The sequence below is a fragment of the Callithrix jacchus genome, chromosome 8, assembly GCF_049354715.1.
Source record: "Callithrix jacchus isolate 240 chromosome 8, calJac240_pri, whole genome shotgun sequence".
NCBI lineage: Eukaryota > Metazoa > Chordata > Mammalia > Primates > Cebidae > Callithrix > Callithrix jacchus.
In genome coordinates this window covers 131,027,086-131,044,264 of record NC_133509.1, presented here as the reverse complement: position 1 = coordinate 131,044,264, position 17,179 = coordinate 131,027,086, and the positions used below count along the sequence as shown (strand labels likewise).

The window sequence follows — 17,179 nt, the reverse complement described above, 5'->3', positions numbered from 1 at the left end:
GCTGGTAAATGGTTAACAACTGGCTCTCTGGAAAGAAATGCCCTGACTGTAGCATTTGCACATTTCCATGGTATAAATACTCTTTGCAGTGGCCAATTTCAAGTCCAGTGTAACAACTGGCCCCGGGCCTGGTTGGCCACCACAGTCCCAGGACCACCTCCCTGACTCCCTCCCTCTCCCCCTCCACAAAGGGCAAGAGCCCTTCCAATGCCTAATCATCCTTCAGAACCAGCTTGATGTCGCTTCTCTAGAAGGCCTTCCCAGGCGCTGTAGAGGGCGCCCCTGGCCCCAGTGCTCCTAACATGGCTGTCAGCATACCATATGGAAACAGCACACTAAACCTTCTGTCTTCTCCCCACTGTATCCCCACTGCTCAGCACCGGCCCTGGGCTATGACAGGGACTCAGGAAATACTTGTGGGAAGGACAAAACAAGTCATGATGCTGATGCTGATACTGACAGCAAATGCATGTATCATCTGCAATGTGCCAGTTCTATTCTCTTTTTTGGGGGGCTTGGTTCTTTTTTTTTGAGACAGAGTCTTGTTCTGTCATCCAGGCTGGAGTGCAGTGGTGTGATCTTGGCTCACTGCATCTTCTGCCTCCTGGTTCAAGTGATTCTCGGGCCTCAGCCCCCCGAGTAGCTAGGATCACAGGAGCATGCTGCCATGCTTTGCTAACGTTTGGTTTTTTAGTGGAGATGGGGTCTTGCCATGTTGGCCAGGCTGGTCTTGAACTCCTGGGCTCAAGTAATCCACCCGACTCGGCTTTCTAAAGTGCTGCAATTATAGGCGTGAGCCACCGTGCCTGGCCATGCCAGCTCTGTTCTAAGCACTTCACAGATATTAACTCATTTAATCCCCACAACACTCTAGATGGTTTTTATGGTTTTATTTTATTTATTTATTTATTTTTAGACGGAGTCTAGCTCTGTCACCAGGCTAGAGTGCAGTGGTGCGATCTTGGCTCACTGTAACCTCCATCCCTTGGGTTCAAGCAATTCTCCTGCCTCAACTTCCCTAGTAGCTGGGATAAAGGCATGAGCTACCATGCCTGCCAAATTTTTGTATTTTTAGGAGAGACGGGGTTTCATCATGTTGGCCGGGCTGGTCTCGAACTCTTGTCCTCAAGTGATCCACCCGCCTCAGCTTCCCAAAGTGCTGGGATTACAGGCATGAGCCACTGCGCCCAGCTCTAGATGGGTTTTTATGTCCTCATTTTGCAGATGGGGAAACTCGGCCTCAGTGAGGCAGTGGCAGAGCAGGGACAGGGCTCAGAAATCTCTACTGTCCTTGGGCTTCCCTTGTCCTGTAAGATGGGTGGGGCCAGTAGGACTGCCCTAATTTTAAAAAGACAAAAGAGGCTCAAATTCCAATGAGGGACTTATGGAAGTTTAGGTAAAGAGCCCTGGCTAAGGTCATCCCACTATTAAGTGGATGGGAATGCGGTAGAATTAGCACTTAGGGGGTCTTCAGGGCAAAAGCGCTTCGTAAACCATCAAGCAGCACAGACACGCTAGAGCCAACGAAGTTGAAAGAATCTCACCATTTAGAGATTTTTAGTCCAAACTTTACTTAACAGGAAAGGAAACTAAAGCTCTGAGAGGGAGGTGACCTGTCCGAAGTCATGCTCGAGCATCTCAACCCTGCTCCCGCCCCTTCCCAGTCCCACAGCGGCGCTCATTGTTTAGCGGCAGTAGGCACTGCACTCAGAGCTCATGCCATGGTGGGTTTGCATGACAGTCCTTTCCCTGAGCCTCACAATTGTCTTGGAGGATCTTGTTATGCCCATTTTCAGATGAAGAGACAGAGACTCAGGCAAGGGAAGTAATTGTTCCCAGCTCACAGTCTCCTAAGTGGGGACCAGAGAGACCTCACATACAAAACCACCAGAGAGATGAAAAGAAGCGAGAGAGCTGGGTTGATTGTGGGCAAGTGTGTAAGACAGACCTGGCTGGAGGAGCCAGAGACTGGGGCTCAGAAGGGGCTTAGGGATCTCTGCCTGATTTTTGGTCACTCAGCAGCTTCTCAGAGCCTGGGAGCTTCCTGGGTGCTTGGTCTGTCCCTGCTTTGGGGCTCCCAAGACAGGTGCCCTGGCTGGTCAAAGGTCAGCCTGGGGCTGGCAGTACTGGGAGAGGGAGGAGGTGACAGCAAGCTTTGGGATAGACCTCCAGCTCCCCACTTCACCTCTCTGAACCTGGGCTTCCTCATCTGCAAAATGGGGACCCAGTTGTCATGATGGTGAAATGAGCTAGTGCCACCAGACGCCTAGCCCGGGGACTGGCATGGAGCCAGTGTCCATCCAGGGCAGTTGCCTCCAGTGTTGCTGTTGCTATTATTATTATTAGACTCAACGATGTGCCTTTGAGCAGGTGGCTTTTGCTCATTGGGCCTTAGGTTCCCCATCTCTAGGGCAAACGAAGGTGATAAGATAAGTTATTTTGTAAAATCTTCCAGCTGTGACAGTCTGTGACGACTGGCTTTCTTAAATCTGTTCATTCTGGTGCCAGGTGGGCCTCACCGTTGTAGGACTTCCTATGAATACATATTGCAGTGTCGGTATTTGCACACGCATGCACATAGAAAAGGACATGCTGTCCTTTTCCTTCATACCAACCCGACTGTCACACACCTTCAGTCCCTTGAGCACAGAACAGGGTGTTTGCTTCTCTGAATCTCTGCTCCTGGGAAGCTTGGGTGGTCAGTGAATGTTTGCTGAGCTGAGTTGCCTTCAGCAGTAGTGAATTCCCTGTCACTAAAGGTATTCAAGTAAACTCTAGGAAATGTTTCTGGTGAGTTTGGACAAAGATTTCTTAAATTCTATAGATTTAAGCCCTAGGACTATGTATAGGTGCCCCACTCGATGCCACAGCCCCTCACTCCTTGGCCTTCCTCGTTCAAGATAAACACTTTCCATTTGTAGGATGTGAGGCTACTGGAGGTGCCGATAGTATATCAGACACATGGGCTTGATTTTCCCTTCATCCTCCTACAGTGCTGTAGGATCTTCTTCTCCTTCTCCTTCCTCCTCCTCCTCCTCGTCCTCCTCCTCCTCCCCCCTTCCCCCACTTCCCCCTTTCCTCCTCCTTTCTCTTCCCCTTCCCCTCTTCCTCCTCCTCCTTCCTCCTTCTCCTCCCCTCCTTCCTCCTCCTCCCCTCCTTCCTCCTCCTCCTCCCCTCCTTCCTCCTCCTCCTCCCCTTCTTCTTCTCCTCCTCTTCCTCCTTCTCCTCTCCTTCTCCTTCTCCTTCCTCTTCCTTCTCCTCCCTCCTCCTCCTCCCCCTCCCCTTCTTCTTCTTCTGCTTCTTCTTCTTCCTCCTCCTCCTCCTCCTCCACCTCCTCCTCTTGTTTCTTCGTCCTCTTTTTTCTTCTTTTTCTTTTGTTGAAACAAGGTCTTGCTCTGTTGCTCAGGCTGCAGTGCAGTGGTGCAATTATTCTATTTCTCCTCCTTCTCCTTCCTCTTTCTTCTCTTCCTTTTCTTTCTTCTTCCTCTTTTTTTCTTTTTTCTTTTGTTGAAACAGGATCTTGCTCTGTTGCCCAGGCTGGAGTGTGGTGGTGCAATTATAACTCACTGTAGCCTCAGCCTTTTGGGTTCAAGTGATTCTCCCACCTCATTGTCCCAAGCAACTGGGACCACAGGCTCGTGCCACCACAGCTGGCTAATTTTTAAATTTTTTGTAGATATGAGATGTCATCCAGGCTTGTCTCAAACTCCTGGACTCAAGCAACCCTCCTACCTTCGTCTCCCAATAAGCCGTATTTGCGGGCATGTGCTACCATGCCTGGCCTACTTGCAGGGAGCTGGGAGGAACAGAAGAATTCTGTTCCCTGTTATGTAAATGCCCACCCTCCAGGAACTGTGACTGTAGCTCTGTTGGTAGGAGGGGTCTTGCAACCTGGCCCGGGGCAGCGAGGCCTTTGCAGACCCTGACGGAGACACAGGCTATATGGAGGGCTCTGGGGTTTGTCATTTCTGCTGCTACCAAGGGTGGAAAATCCCCACTTCCTGAGTGAGATTGAGGAGGATTCTGACACCCATGAGGATGCTTGCCTGCTTTCCTCGCTATTTCATTTTTGGAGCCATAAACAAAATATTCCCAAATGCTCTGCTTGGCCCCTGTGAATCTGATCCGCAGGCCTGTGCCTGGCAGAGGGCATGCCACAGTGACTCACCCCCCCGACTTGCTCTCCGCAGGAGCTGACACAGGGAGAATGGGAGTCACAGCTCTGTGTCTGTGCATACTGCAGGGTCCTTAACCTTTCTGAGCCTCAGTTTCCTTATCTGTAAGATGGATTGATTATTGGTACTCGGTTTCCTCATCAGTAAGATGGGACTGATTATTGGTAGGTGCTCGATTCATGTTAGGGATGACTATTAATAAGAGTTTGCAACTGATAAGATGCCAGCTCCTCTGTCTCCAAGGATCCACCTTTGCTATCTACTCCTGCTTCCTTCAAAAGCGCCTGTAGTTTGCAAGTACAGACTGAGGGAGGAAGGCAGATGGCAGCTTCCAGTGTCTTCCCTGAATAGGGTCAGGCAGGAGGAGAGGATTTACTGGCTCCCAAACCTGTCTCTAGTTAATTTACTTTTTGGATAATTCAGTGAAGCAAATCCAGAACCTTTAATAATTACTTCCGCCTTTTTTGTTTGGCATTTTTGAAAATAATCAAAAGGACAGGAAAAGCTTTATGCACAGAGATGCTCCTCATCATGTGGAAGAGGGACACAGGGAACAGCCTAATGTTTAGGATGAGGGAACTGGTACCCACACAGTTTTCTATCTCTTCCATATGCATCCAGCAGACATGAGAAAAGGATGCTCCTTAGGGTTCACCAAAATTGAGAGAATATTTCTAATAACATGTTAAAGGAACAAAAATCTGGGTAACCAAGCTGTTTATACAACCATACAATAGTTAAGAAGACAAAACACCGAATTATTACTGGTGGTGGTTGTCTTCCAGCGAGGGATCACAGGTTGCCTCTGGGTTTTCTTTATTCTTTGTAGTGGTATGCAAGTTTTCTATGAAGAACATATATTGCTTTGGTAATAAGAGTTTGTTTTTTTCTTGAGACGGAGTCTTGCTCTGTCACTCAGGCTTGGAGTGCAGTGGCGTGATCTTGGCTCACTGCAACCTCTGCTTCCCAGCTGCATGAGATTCTCCTGCCTCAGCCTCCTGAGTAGCTAGAATTATAGGCATGCGCCACCATGCCTGGCTAATTTTTGTATTTTCAGTAGAGACAGGATTTCACCATGTTGGTCAGGCTAGTCTCAAACTCCTGACCTCATGTGATCTGCCTGCTTCAGCCTCCTCAAAATGCTGGGATAACAGGCGTGAGCCACCGCACCTGGCTGGTAATAAGAATATTTAAATAAGCCAAGTGTTTGGAATAAATTATGGGTTTATTTATGTAAGAAAGATAATCAGCCAATTTGTGCTTAAAGAAAAGGCTTTGCTTACATACAAACTAGTAAAGAAATGCTCAATCATGTTTGAATTTAAAGTGAGATGTTTAAACTATTTATGGACTGTTCGTTCAATGACTTCCCAGAGCACCCAACCACCCTTCCTCAGCAGGTAGTCAGTGGGTTTCTAATAACCTGGAAAAAATCCAGCAGCTGGGAGCCAGTGGAGAGAAGCTCTGGAAGATGGGATTTCCTCCCGGGCTGCAAAATCCACTCGTTCTCACAAAAGGCAGCCTGGTTCCATAATTTGGTGCCCCAGTGAAACAAAGGACGGGGACAGAGACAAACCCTTCCCCAGCCTCCAGCCTTCTCTTTGACTCACATCTCTGCCGGCTGGGTTATGTTTTGAGTGATTTTTCATGAAGCTGCAGGCATGGCATTTTTGTGGTGCCCTCCCACATTTGAGCCTGTCTTTCTGCTGCCTTCTCTTGTGAAGAACCAGTCAGCATCACACATGCTTCTCTCCCGGGTCTACAGCAGCTCCCCTGGTGGCTCTGATGCATTTGCTGCTGCAGAGAGGCCTGAACCCAGCCTGATTTTTCTTGCTTGATGGATTGCCTGTCCCCGCCCCCGCCAACTCCCCAACCTCCAGTCAATCTGGATGCCTATAGTATTTCCTTTTTCTCTTTTCCACTCAAAAGTGCTGTCAGAGGTATTTAGAGGACAGTGCCTCGTCTCACCCCTTTTCACAGCCCGTGAGCCGGGCAAGGCTCCATTGCATAGGCCAGGATTTGGAGGCCAGAGAGAGGAGGGACTGGAACTCAAACCACATTTGGGGATTTGGGGGCTTCCCTGGCTCTCCCCTGAGGCCATCCCGACTCTGGCACGTGAGGGAAACCTGCTATGAAAGGAAGGAGCCTGGATGAGGGAGTCTCACCAGGGGTGTTCAAATCCCAGCTCTGCTGGTTACTAAGGGCGGTACTCTAAGTGTGTGGCCTCGTGTCGGAGCCTGGTCCCCGCTTGTGGGATAAAGAGCATTGTCACCGGCAGGAGGGCTGTTGTGAGGATCCAGTGTGATCATTCCTGGCACTCAGGATGCATCCCTGTTGGTTCCCCTCTTATCTCAGGAATGACAGTTCCACTCCACTTTTCCCCAAATCTACAGATGGTTCTGTCAAGTGATGGCCCTGGGGGCCCTCACCTCCTGTTTGGACTGTGGTGTCAGCCACAGAAGCCACAATCCAAACACTCCCAGAAGATATGGCCCAGGCCACTTGCAAGGGAAGTCCCCGTGGCTGCTACTCATCCTCCTGGAAAACATGGGCAGTGGGGAGGACTGGAGGGCAGGGAGTGAGGGGACAAGCAGGACGCCCCGTCACAGGGCAGAGGGCTCTGGCTGGGGCTTTGGATCACTGCCTACCACAGGGAGGCCCAGGCCAAGGACTCAGGCTCCTACCCACCTCTCCACTCCAGCTCCTCCTTCACTTCCTGCCCCCTCCCTGCTCTGCAGCCCGGCTGGTCTCCCTGGCCCTGACTGAGCAGCTGTAGGAGTTCCTGCCTCTAGGCCTTTGCTTATACAGGGAGGAAAGATGTGATGGGAAGACCCAGGCCAGGCTCCAGGGCCAGCCATTTCTCTAACTAACTCTGTCTCCCCTCTAGGGACCATTTTCCCAACTGTCAAGTGGAGACACAATACCTACTTGGCAAGTTTAGCAGGGAGGATACTTGTGATTATTTGGTGGTGTCAAGGGCTCAGACACACGTCCAGGGCACTGGGCAGTCTCCCCTGCCCTTTCTTTCCACTGCACCCCCTCCCTCACTTAGGCAGACCCTCTACTTTGCCTGGGTCTAGGTCCACCAACTTGAAACCTGACTGCCCACAATGACACATCGGACATTGTAGATGTGTCATAAGCTGGTGTGGGGACATGTAGGCAGCAGAGAGGCAGCTTGTATGTGTGTGTGTGTGTGTGTGTGTGTGTGTGTGTGTGTGTGTGTCAGGGTGGTCCAGATGGAGGCCCAGGAAGGAGAAGAGTGGAGATCCTGCCACATGGCTCCTGATGCTGAAGGCTCAGGGACAAACCATCAATGTGACTGTCCCAGGGTCCTCTGGGTATGGGACTTGGAGTCACAGATTCAGAGAGCTGTATTAGAACCATTGAGTCCCTGCCTGTCTCTCCCACCAGGCTCTCAGCTCCTTTTGGGGAAAGATCTCTGAGCTGGGGGGAGCCCTGAGCAGTCTCTCAGTGAATGGTTAAGGGAGTAAGGAATAAATCAGCTTTCTGAGTCTGGGCACAGTGTGGGCACTTTCATACACAGTCCTATTGTGTTGGCACAGCAGTAGTCTTTATCCTGATACAGATGAGAAAAGAGAGGCTCAGAGAGGTCAGTGACCTGCCCTGGGTTACTCTACAAGTAACTGGCATAGTAACCTAACCCAGGGTTGTTGGACAATCGGGTCAGTTGGTGCCAATTTCTAAATACTGACTTTAAAAAAAATACTGGTGGCAAAATGGCTAGCACATCTGTGAGCCTGCTTGGGTTGTGGGCCCGGACTGAGCTCCTATAATGGGTATGAAGCAGAGATGGTAGAATCCCAGGTAGGGACCATGAAATGGGGGAGAGGGTGTTAGCTCCTGCTATCCTACCTTTCTACGGCGGAGGCACCCGCTGTTCAGAGACACAGGATCCTTAGCAAAACCCATTAAAGAACTGGGGCCAGGGTGGAAAGGAGGTCTTTCCGGGGGTGCTGATGGAAACTCCTACTCAGGCAAATCTTGCTTTCCGGGCATTCCCTCAATAAAACCTGCACTGCTGTGCCCAACTTCGGCTGCAGACTACTCTTCACTGCCCAAGTGAACAGCCACCCACGGATCTCTGTCCATCAACTTATTCTGATTCTCTGCCTAGCACATAGCACTTTCTGGGATTTCCCTTCTCCTCTCTGCTCTTCAAAGAGTCAGCTCTTGGTTTTTTCTTAGGTGGCCTATGGATGTGAAACTTGTCATTTTGTTTTTGTAATTCTTTGCTTTCTTCTACTTTTTAAAAATCAATAATTATCTAGTTTATTAAATTGAACATGTATTTATTTGCAATCTTTTTGGTTTAATAATTTAAAAATTTAAAGGTATGGATCTCCTCTGCCTATGGCTTTGGCTGCATCCTGTAAGTTTGGTAAGCAGTGTTCCTGTAGCTAATCACTTCTCAAATAGCTACAATTTCAGTTTTGATTATTTGTCTCTTTGATGGCCTTCCTTTTGGGAAACAGTGCTTTCTAAAATTTTCAAGTAGTTTGTTCATTTTTAGTGTTTATATTTGGTGTTAATTTTTATGATATGGTCAGGTAATGCAGCCTGCAAGAGTTCCATATCTGGGACTATATTGAGTTTTTCTTTAGGGCTTAGAACATGATCAATTTCTGTAAATATTCCTTGAAGTAAAAATTCCAGGATGGTGTAAATTCTTTGCAGGGTGCACTGCAATATGTTCTGTTTCTACTCTTCTAATGGCTTAAATATTTAAAATTTTGACAATCACATTAGAACCTGTATTCATTTATTAGCATCAAGAATAGAAAAATTGCAATTCTTAATGATAATATAAAAACTTTAGCACACATCTTATTCTCCCCTCCCTTTCCCCTCTCACTTTCAGATGTAGTTGAAAGAACATGAAATTTTAGTTCCAGATTGTCACCAAATTGCCTTTTCTATTCCACCAGCCTTTCTAAACGCTATGAAGTTTTATAATCACATTACAATCAACTTATCAGTCATAACCTTAGACTTTAACTGGCTTTGTTAATCACAATAATCTTTTCTATGACATCTCTTCCCTTTCTTGAATTATTAAATGTGATTAATTTCTCATTTGACAGAAATGTTTAATCAGGTAATTTTTTTTTTTTTTGGGAGATAGAGCCTTGGTCTGTCACCCAGGCTGGAGAGCAGTGGTGCAATCTCATCTCACTGCAACCTCTGCCTCCTGGGTTCAAGTGATTCTCCTGCCTCAGCCTCCCGAGTAGCTGACACTACAGGCACCTGCCACCACGCTCAGCTAATTTTTGTATTTTCAGTAGTGATGGGCTTCACTATGTTGGCCAGGCTGGTCTTGAACTCCTGATCTTGTGATCCGCCCACCTAGGCCTTCTAAAGTTCTGGGATTACAGGTGTGAACCACTGCGCCCGGGCTAATCACGTAATTTTTTTTTTCAGAAAATATCCCTCTTCCCAATCCAGGATCTGAGTTTGGGTGAGGAGAGACTGACGCCAGTCCCCGGCATCAGGCCTAGTGCCCAGCACAGAGCCAGCCGCAGGTAGTTGCTCAGTGAATGTGCTTCCTCAAATAGTCACAGAATGACTAAGGACCCCTCCTTGCTGCGCTGGCTCCTCGGTGCAGGCACAAATGTGTCCATTGTTCCATTCTCTTCAGGCTCTCTTCTTCCACCCAGAGACAGAGAGATATAGGACAGACCCAGGCCATGGAGAGGGAAATGTGGCAGGGTTTTGCCTCCTTTTTATTTCTCTTCAAGTTTGTTTTGCTTTCTATATTTAGCTTTTTTGCAAAGAGATCTGCATCCTCCTGGTAACATTTCAGAGAACGAAAGAGAGTGAGGCTTAAGTCTCCCTCCAGGTCCTGTCCCTGCCTGTCGCCCCCAGAGACAGCCAGGCTCACTAGTGTCTCCTGTGGCTTTCCAGACATTTTCTGAGCTTTCAGGAGCAGATGTGCACGTATCTGTGTGTAAGGACACCTGCAGAAGCATCCCAAATGCACCGACTGCCGTGTCCTCACTTTCTTGCATTTAGCAATCTGTCGACCCACCTCGTTTTTCAATGGCATCAAGGTGTTTCAGAGCAGGGCTGCCCTGTTTTACATGGACCTCCACAGGGAGTTCCCAGTTTTTGTAAGTAGTTTCCAAATTTACTATTATTTACAGCTGAAGGAATGAAGGATCCCAGAGACCACATCACTTGCCCTAGTTCACACAGCAGGGGAGGAGTGGGGTGGGATTCAATCCCTGTACCTGGCTTCCCAAAGAGGAGGAGCAGGAGGAGGAGGGAGAAGGGAAGTGGGTGGAGAGAGAAACCATCCTTATGCAAGTCCATCTCCCTAATGTGCCCAAGTTACCGTTCATTTGAGGAGTCCCCCATTATCTTTCACTATTTTTGGTTATCAGCAATGATCAGCACCGACTCCTCATCTGCATGCAGACCCTAGCCCATGTGTAAGCATACCTGTGTCAGGTGTGCAGGCCCTTTCCTGCCTCCCCTGCTGTGCCCTTGTGTTCTAGCCATTGCTTTCTGGATCTTTCTGTTCAAAGAAGACCCAAGAGGTCCCTTCTCTCACCTCTCACTTTGCTAACTGGCCAGTGGCTCCAGAGTGGGGGTGACGTGCCCAGGTGCAGCTGTGCATGTATGAGGTGCAATCGCCGAGGCTCCGGGAGGACTCCAGAGAGCCTCCCTCTGTGGTCAGGGAGTGACTCCTGAACTCTTAGAGCACAGCATGTGCCAAGCATTAGCCTGGGTGCTAGGGGCTGGGGGAGAGGCCTGGTCTTTTCCCTCAAGCGTCTTCCTGTATAGTAGGGGAGGAAGGGCACAGCCTGACACTTGCTGAAATATTTGGGCCCAAATCTACCTTGAAGGGAGCTGGCTGTGACCTGTGCGCATTTAACAATCTGTCAATTTAAATCTTCGTGGAGATGTGCAATTTGCTAATAGTTTGGAGCAAGGAGGGATTCTGTCCTTTCCCAAGGCAACTGGCATTTGAGCGCAGGTGACAGAGTGAGGAACAGGTTTGGGAACCCCAAGTCTCTAGGCTGGTGGGACTAGGAGGAAGGGCCTGAGCAGAGTGGCTTTTGGGTCCAGGGCAGATCAGTTGCTAAGGTAGCTTGTTTCACAGTGTAGCCCACCTGTTTGGAAATCCTGAGATATTAGCAAGTTCTTGGGCTCTGTAAAGAGAAACAGAAATCTTGAGACCCCCAAACTCTTTATGCCACAGGGAAAGTTAAGCCTGAGACTGCATCAAGCAACATTATCACCCTTCTTCTAAATGACAGCTGTTATCTCACAACCTTAGACCTTAGCCAGACCGCCACAGAAAGGAAAAGGCCTCGGACATATCCCCATGACTGGCCCCACAAATCGTTCTTTGCTGGGCGAAACCTTTCAAGACGTGAATCTTAACATAAAACAAGGACACAGCAATTGTAACTAGAGGTCCGCAATCCAAGCCTCGCTCCTCACACTCACGTCTGTCAGATTCTCACTGATGGTGCTGATCTTTCCAAGCACCGCACAAAATAAGGCAAGGACGAGATGAGATCAGTCCTCCTTCTGCCTCACCCGCTCCCTACATGCTTTCTCCACTTTGAGGCAGTGAAGTTAATCAAAAGGCTCAAAGGAGTGCAACTGCTTGCCTCTTTTAGCTCCCTTCCCCCTCTTTCTCTTCTCTCTTTCCCCTACTGCCTGCCCTTTTCCCTTTAAATAGGGAAGCTCCCTCTTTGGAATAAGCATGGGCCAGAGATGTTTCCTGTGGTTTGGTGTCCCTTTTTCCTGGGTATGCCTTTAACCTTGACAAAATAAACTTCAAAAATGATGGAGACCCGCCTCAGTCAGTTTCTCTTTGATTTACAACACTAAGCCTCGTGAAAAGCTCTTTGGAGAGCATAGGCCACACACATTTTTTGTGGCTCATGTTTTTCCCAGGTGCACCCTCAAACTCTCCATATGTGTTGATTGAGGTTTATCAACTCAATAAACCTCAATTGATTGAGACTTGCCACAGTCCCTTATTTTGGTTAACAGTACCCAGACCTCAAATCGCAGTCTCCAGAGCAGGGCTGCAGCACCTGCATGGGTGACCAGCCTGCAGGTGATTCTCATATACAACAAAGTTTGGTCTTTCTCCAGCAGACTGCCCCTGCCACTGGAGTGTGACCACTTAGGAAACCCGCAGAGAAGAGGAGAAGCAACCTCACGACCATGACAATGACCACAGAAGCTACGGGGCTGTGCTGGAGCCTGGCACTTCACAGTTCACAGCACCCCACGGACGTCCCTGCAGGCACTGCTGATTTCCAGATGTTGCTCAGCGGGGCCAGTTCTCTGTGCCTTGCCACTGCCCTTCACCAGTGGCACAGATCAGAGAGGCTCAGAGGGTTGGCAGTAGATGGGATGGGACAGGCCGGAGTAAATCTACAGTATGAGCCCTGAAGAGAGGCATGAGAAGGACTCTTGCCGTCACTACACACAGATGCATCGCCTGGACACAGGAGCGTGTGCATGTCAGAGGGGGCTTTTTTCTGGACATGCTCGAGTGGTTGTGGCCTTACTGCAAAGCAAATGCAACCTCTGTGACTGTCCCAGGTCCCCGCTCCTGCCTCCGTAGACCGTCCCTCTGGTACCTGAGCACCTGCAGTATGCCTGGCACCCCCTTTCACCACATCAGTACAATCAGAGATAAGCCTCCCAGTGGTCCTCAAAGATAGACTGATGATCCCCATTGTACAGGAGAAGAAACTGAGGCTCAGAGAACTTTCCTCGTCAGTAAGTGACATGGTTGGAATTCAGACCCAAAGGTGTGTTTGTTCCAGCCTGCATTATGCTGTGATGACCTTTTTGGAATGTGTGTGGGGAAGGGGAGGTACACGTTTCTAGCCTCCAGAATCCCAGAGAGCCCATTGTGATGAGAGTCAACGAAATACTTCATGCCTTTGGTTCGTTCTAGAAAGCAACCCTGGGGTGGGTGTTTTGGGGAAGCAAAGCCTTAGGTCTCCAGGAAAACCAGAGGGGGTCAGAGGAGGAATTGAGGATTTAACACTTTTCATGGAGGTATATTTAGTAGCTGTGATTGTTTAGCTTAGAGAGAAGCAATAGGACTAGAATGGCACCAACCCCCATTGCTCAGTGGGGGACAGCTGAAGGAAGAGCTTTTAAACAGTAGAACTTTCCCGAGATGGAATGGGCTGCCTTGCAAAGTAGTGAGCTCCCCATTCCTGGAGGCATGCACACTAAGATGGATATTCATGGGGCAGGGGATCCCTGGACTGAGTGGATGTCAGAAGTGATGCATCTGGGGCCTCAAGTCTTGGCAGGTCTGATTGTTTAACTCATGACCCTGAAGTACTGCAGTTGTCCTAAGTGCCTTCTGAATCCTCAAAGCAACAGGCAGACCTGCTCTGTGTGCCTCTTTTTTTTTAAAAGAGCAATTTTAGATTCCCAGCAAAGTTCAGGAGAAAGTGTGGAGACATACCACATCCCCGGTGTTCACACATGCATAGTCCCTCCCATTACTGACATCCCCGACAAGAGCAGTCCATTCGTTGTAATTGATGAACCTGCATTGACACGTCATCATCACCCAAAGTCCACAGTTTTCCTCAGGGTTCACTCTTGGAGATGGACATTCTGTGGGTTTGGACAAATGCATAATGATATGCATCTACCAGTATAGTACCACACAGAAGTCTCACTGCCCCAAAAGCCCTCTGGGCTCCTCCAGTTCTCCCTGCCCCACTACCACCCCTCGCCAACTCCTGGCAACCACTGTTTTTTTTTTGTTGTTGTTTACTCTCTGCATAGTTTTGCCTTTTTCCAGCATGTCACCTATAGTTGAAATCATACAGCACATGCCTTTTCAGAGCGACTTCGTTTACTTAGTAATAGGCTCTGTGTGCTTTCTTATTGTCTGTTATGTGAGCAATATTTATTTATCATTTAACTATTCAGCATTTCAGCAGACACTGAGCCTTGTTGGACTAGGCATTGTTTTAGTGCAAAGGAGGCCACTGTGAGTGGGTAAACGAGGCCTCTGCTTTCATTCGGAAAACCAGAGTCCTCCGGTACTGTGATCTGAATGCTTGTGTCTCTCCAAAATTCAGCTGTTGAGACTTAATCCCCAAGGAGGTGATATCAAGAGGTGAGGCTTTTGGGAGGTGATTAGATCATGAAGTCCCCCTCCTTGTGAATGGGATTGGTGCTCTTTCAAAGAGGCCTGGGAGGGCATGTTCACCCCTTCCACCATATGAGGACGCATAGAAGGTGCCATCTATGAGGACTAGATCCTCACCAGACATGGAATCTGCCAGTGCCTTCATGTTGGGCTTCCCAGCCTACAACACTGTGAGCAATAAATGTCTGCTTTTCAGTAAATCCCCCTTCTTTATAGCAGCTCAAATGGACTATGACATCGGGCAAGCCTGCAGGGATCCCCTGCCCTGCCCAGGTGGGCTCCTCCCTGACCACAAGCAGCACAGGTGAGGGGGCCACCCCCATGTTACCTCTAGAGTCCCCAAGCTTGTTACTAAGTCAGTCACTATGTTAGCAGAGACCATAAGGCGCAGCTATTAGCTTGGTGCAAAAGTCATTGCGGTCTTTGGCATTACTTCTAATGGCAAGAACCACAATGACTTTTGCACCAAACTAATATTTTCACTGTTGGGTCCCACAGGCAGGCAACGACCAGATTCAAAGACCTCAGACCCTGTGTGCAGGCCCAGCCATGGGATCCTCCACCTGTTTGCAAGGGAGGGAATCCTAAAGAGACTGAACCCCAAAGAGGTTGAGGCATTTCCCGGGACACTGAGTGAAGGGTTGGCTGAGATTGTGTCCCCGCTCTGAGACTCAGTTTCCTCATCTGTGCAGTGAGAGGCTTGTAGTGCAGGGTTGCAGGGAGAGCTGGGATGAGGCCTGGGGTCCTGCATGTATGTGGGAGCAGCATGCATGCTTCCTCTTTTTCACCCAAAGACGCCTTCTCCTGGCTCTCCCATGCTCCCACCCCAAGCAGGGAAGCAGCAAATGCTTCCTCCAAGCTCATGGAACTCACAGCTGTGGAATGTCTCTTGCTGCTCCCAGGGCCCGAAGGACACAGCACCCCAGGCAGCAACCGTTAGCAATGTCCTCTGAGGTCGCTCACCTGTCCCCCCACCACCTAAGCCCTTCTCCAACTCAGAAATGGAATAAGAGGTGGGGTTGACCCGGGAGCCCCCCATCACCCCACACCTGGGCCAGGGCTGCCACTTCCTGCAGGCTGGGGAGCCACAGGCGGCCTGTGACTCAGTGAGGCACATTCTGACCTGCCCGGAACAGCAACACCCGCTGCCCACCCCCACCCAGGCTGCGGAAGCAACTCGAATCACGGCTGCCATTTATTTAGCGCCTATGACATGCGTGGTACCGCACCGGCAAGAGCCCACCACTATCTTTGCATAAAGAGGAACTGCCAGGTCTTCTTTATGGCTCAGGAGACAGGGACAGAATGATTTGCCCAACAACATCACCCACAGGGTGAGAGCAGAGCTGGAACTCCAACCCGGGCTGGATGCAGAGCCCATGCTCAGAACACCTGCACCATCCTACCCCTCTGCTCTGGTCAGCCAGGACCATGGGAAGAGCGTCGCTAAAACCATCTGAGACAAATCAACCATCACTTGCCTCCTGGAGGCACATCAGCCAGCAGTCACAAGCCCCTCCTGTCCGATTCTCATTTCACCCTGCCATCCCCAGAGAGCCAGTGAGCAGGCTGCTTTGCAGACACATAAACTGAGGCTCAGAGAGGTTGAGTAGCTTGTCCAGGGTCACACAGGGCCAACGAGCAGCACAGTCGTGAGTGAAACACCAGGTTCTGGAGCCTCCAGCCGGCACCTGTCCCTGCTGCACCACGCCTCGCTGCTTTACTCCAGTGTCCACTCAAAGTATGTGAAAATCCAGTCACGGAATCCCTCACACACACCAGATACACACAAGCCTGTCTGTCACCTTGATTCACAGAAGAGACCCCTACAACAGACAAACAGGGCAATTCTTCCTCCTGGGAACCTTCCCCCCATCGCCTGTCAGACCTCCCCTCCAGAAGGAAGGGAACTTTTCCCAACTCCCCTCCACCAGAGGGAAGCTTCTCCCTGCTGCCTGCCCTTCCTCCCTCTGTGCTGGGACAGCTTGTCCTCCCAGCAAAGGTAAGTCGGCTGGACCAACCCCTGCCCGGCACCCACCTTCTCTGGAGCAAGTGGCATGGACACTTCAGTCGCTCCCTGGGTACTGTGGGGCAGCCTGATGTCCCCACCGTCCCCACCCCTCCTCGGAGCCCAGAAGCCAGAGCTGGAGTGGCGGCGGGAACAGCTCATCTTTCAAGGGCTGGGTGGTGATGTCATCAGCCTCCTGGGCACTTCCCCCTCCGCCTCCAGCCCAGCTATGCGCCCTGCCCAGCCCGAGCCAGGCTGGCTGTGGGCCCAGGATGGCTGTGGCCACCTCGTCTCCACTCCACCACCTTCTGAGACCTGGGGACCCGCGAGGCTCTTGGAAGATTTCCACGTTTGTGCAGCCCGGCTGCCCATTAGAGTCGTGGGGTGGCAAAAGCGTCCCTCCCGGCTGACTACAAAGTGGCCTGTGAAGCACCACGTGAATAAATTTGCCTCACATAACATTTATTTCTTATCATTTATTTTCCTGAGGTGGTTGTTTTGTGTCTGAGTTTTGGGTGTAAACAGTGGGCGTTTATGCGGAAGGTGTAAACAGAGGGTGGCCAGGTGGGCAAGGGGAGTCCTGGGATTTCTTTGTATGCCCTGTATGGCTCCCAAGGGTGACAGTGGCAGAAGTTGTCCTGTTTCCTGGGGAGGGGTGTTTGCACTCCCCTGAGACATGGGGCCGTTTCTTTGGAAATGTTTGGTGGTGGTTTCCTCCCATGTCAACACTCAGACTGGCTTTCTCGGTTTTGCTCAAAGTCTTACTAACAATCTGCAGCACTTAACACTCCAGGGGCTGAGAGAGTAGGAGCTGGAAAG

At 49.9% G+C, this 17,179-nt stretch overlaps 1 protein-coding gene across 2 annotated transcripts in view; it reads right to left on the bottom strand.

The window, feature by feature from the left end:
- The window catches only part of BDKRB2 (bradykinin receptor B2), a 36,969-nt gene extending 20,466 nt beyond the window's left edge, over positions 1-16,503 (bottom strand). For both annotated transcript variants that reach the window (XM_009006516.5, XM_002754262.6), the window contains exon 1: positions 16,391-16,503. The gene's annotated coding sequence lies outside the window, so the exon portion shown is untranslated. The remainder of the gene's footprint in view (positions 1-16,390) is intronic.
- Positions 16,504-17,179: the final 676 nt, after the last annotated feature.